Raw genomic sequence first — 3,636 nt, forward strand, 5'->3', positions numbered from 1 at the left:
CTGTCTGATCAAGGCCATTTCCCTTTCAAAGGGAAGAACAAGTCAAAGGGAAAGTGATAATCAAGGCACACAATGACAGCAGTCCCTCAGGAAGTGATGAGGGAGACAAGGAGGGAGACCAGAGCTCTGCAGCCTCTAATTGATGGGCCATCAGGGAACTGCAGGGGAAGCTGAAGCTTTGAAGTGCTTGAGGCTGAGCTTTGTAAGTGACAAGAAGTGAGGAGAGGAACCTGAGGGTTTGGGGTGTTTCAGGGGGGTCCTGCAGGACTAGACAAGAGTTCTGAAGGAATGCTTAGGGGAAGGGTCAAAGGTGGTGGGCAAGAGGGGACTGGGGAAGAGTAAGGGGAGGCTGTTATTGATCTAATGCTAATTTGGTCTGATGTTAATGAGTTTTGGTGAATTTGATTTAAATAAAGATTGTTTTAGAGTGATCATGCAAGCAGTCATGCTGCTACAAAGCCCTTTGTAAAGTCCCAGGCTAAGGCCACGCAGGCGGGTAATAATCATTAACCAGGTTTCTATTACAGAATAAGATTCATGACCGGGTACTGTTGTTAGGCTGATCAATAAGGACAATTTATTGCCCTGTAGTGCAGGTGTTCTGAAAGGATACATCAAGTTTTCCAGAAGATACGTTGTGAAAGGGCCTCGAAAGATGTCAAAGTTGTAATGTGAGCCAAATGCCTGGAGACAAGGACACTGGAGGGTGTTTCTTTCGAGTCAGTAGTCCATGGTGGTTGTAAAAGCAGTCCCCCGACTCATTTCAGGAGTGGAAAAAGGTGGGAATAAGAAAATGAGTTACGGGAATATTTATGTGTATGTATGAGAACTTGTTCGTTGTGAGTTACTGTATCCTATATAATCAGCATGTTACAGGCGCGAGGTGTTTGTTGGGGGTGAGACGACTCCCCTGTGCACCCGGCCATTAATAAAGGAGTGTCTGCTTACCTACATGTGCTGGTTTAAGCCCTGCCGGGACCGGAGAGCACGTTGCCGTTGCCCCTCGCCCCCCCTCAGCCGGTCGGGCTGGAAGTGAGGCACAAACCCCGGGTTAAAATAAGAAGAGATTTAATCCAACAGTGTGATAAACAATCTGAACAACTGCAGTAGCAATGATAACAACAATAAACAGCAGTAAGAGTGAACAAGACCGAAGATATACAGAGAAATACCGCAATGGTCCAGGAACAAACCCGACGTGTGCTCCCGCCACCAAAAGCCACGAAGGAAAAAGTTCCCGCCTGGACCCGAGGTCAGCATGGTATGAATAACCCGCTGGAGATCCCTTCCGCCTCTCTCTCTGCTGGGGAAACTTAACCCTATCCTAGCTGAACCAGGACAATACATCACATTGGTGTCGATACGTTCTTTTATCCTGTTTGGTGACGAGGCAACAGAGGGGAGGAAGGATAAAAGGAGCTCCCTGCCCCTAAGCAGGGGCTGGTCAGTGCACTTGCCGGGATGAGCCCTGTGCCTGATCACCACAGTCCCCCCCGATTCCTTATTAAATCCTTCCTTAAGCCCCCTTCTGTGTAGCTTCACTCCCTTTCCCGTGTGTGAGTGCTGCAAGGTCTGAGTGCCAGTAACTGGAGAGACTGGTGTGCAAGAGAGAGCTGGGTGCCACTAACTGGGCGAACAGGCAGTGGCTACAGGGCTTGTAGACCTTGGTGCCAGCCACTGGAGAAGGGTCACGGGGCCTTTTGCTCTTTGTGCCAGCACCTGGCGGGACTGATGTATAAGCAGTGACTCCAGAGGGTGTAAGTGTGTGTGTTTTCACTGGGAACCGTATGTCTCAGTCATACTGGAGACAGAGCAACAAGGGGCCTCTTCCATGATGAAGAGCCTGGAGCAAGTCTCGTATGGAGATCCCAGCTGAGAGAGCTGGGACTGGTCAGCACAGAGAAGTCTCCGGGGAGCTCTCATCACTGTGTGCAAATATCGGGAGGGAGGGTGTGAAGAAGGCAGAGCCAGGCTCTTCTGCGTGGTGCCCTGTGACAGGACAAGAGGCACTGGGCACCAAGTGAAACACAGGAGGCTCTCTCTGAACACCAGGGAACCCTTTTTCACTGTGATGGTGAGGGAGCACTGGCACAGGATGCCCAGAGAGGTGGAGCAGTCTCCATCCTTGGAGGTCTTCCAAATCCCTCTGGACATGGTCCTTTGCAACCAGCTCTAGGTGCCTCTTCCTGAGGTGGGCTTGTACCTGGTGACCTCCAGAGGTCCCTTCCAAATGTACCAATTTGTTGGTTAAGTAACACGAGACGTGAGGGGATGCTGAGAGAACTGGCCTTCTTCAGCCTTCCAAAGAGAAGCTTAAGAGAGAGCTTTCTGATGCTTCTAACACTTGCCTGGAGGATGCAGAGCCAGATGGAGTCAAACTCGTCTTGAGCACACTGATAATGAAAAGGGCAGGAAAACCAGTCTGGAACAGGGGAAAAGCCTGCTAGAAATTTGGAAACGCAGGTGCCTAACTTCTTCATGAACGATTGTCTTGTGGTTACTATGGGTCACTGCTTGCAGGAAAAGGGATTCTGTCGTTTTCAAACAGAGGGTGAAAGTTCCCACTAAATGGAGAGTTTGAGAGGGACAGTCACGGTCTTCCATGTTGGGAGTGTCATTCTTCAGGTGTCTGAGACCTACATCCTAGAATGGTGCTGGGAGAAGCCTCAGGGCAGACACTGATGGACCCAGGTGCAGCCAAGCCAGACAATGTGTAAGGGAAGGGGAGAGGAAAGAAACGGGAATGAAGGAAGGAGAGATTCATGGGGATGTGACCCTGAGCTCAGTGAGAATGGCTGCAGGCTGAGGACTCTGGCTCAATTTCTGCTCTCATTTGAAATACCAAAGTCCTAATGCTGCTGTAGATGTCTGCTGTGACTCTTAGGAAGGCAGATCCATCTCTGTAGCCCCTTGCAGGGTGAGCTCTAGCCTGCTCTTCCACCTGGGAAAGGCTTTGCCAGCCACAGAACACTCCACAGTTCTAGAAACCTCTTGTCGTGCCATAATGATGTGCAAAACTTCCACGAGAATATTCCTATTATTACCATTGTAGTTACCTGGATCATTACCGACCACACTGTGGAGGGTTTTTTACGCTTTTTATGAGACAACCAAAATGAACAGTCTTTTTTACCTCTGCTGTGACTGGTGCATGGGATCACTCTGGAGCTGATCTGGGAAGGGGGTGGCAGGAGGGGTATCCACCTACCCATCCCCCAGCCCATCCCGTGCCCTTCCAGCTCTGGGGTGCAGGGCTGCCCCATCCCCACCCCTCACAGTGCAGCACCTCAGTGGGTGCCCGATGTGCTCCCTGGGTATGTGTCTGGGTGACGCACTGATCCCGCGTGCTGTTCCCTGCGGACCCCTTACCCATTCCCCTACGGATTAGTTCCCCTGGTCACCTCTGGGTTTGTGGCATCCAGCAGCCTCGCTGGAGCCAGGTTCCTCTCTCTCCCCATAGGTGCCCCCACCAGAACAAGACACAGGCGGAACCCCTGGGTGCTGCACAGCAGGGTTCATCTCCTATTTATGCGGATTTAGGGAAAAAATATTGCTCCCAGGAAGCTGATGAAGGACAGGGGAGAAGTGACAGAACTGGAGGAGGCTTCTGTTCTCAGCAGAAATAGCAACATCCCC

Source organism: Athene noctua, chromosome 25 (assembly GCF_965140245.1).
Source record: "Athene noctua chromosome 25, bAthNoc1.hap1.1, whole genome shotgun sequence".
In the NCBI taxonomy this organism is placed as follows: domain Eukaryota; kingdom Metazoa; phylum Chordata; class Aves; order Strigiformes; family Strigidae; genus Athene; species Athene noctua.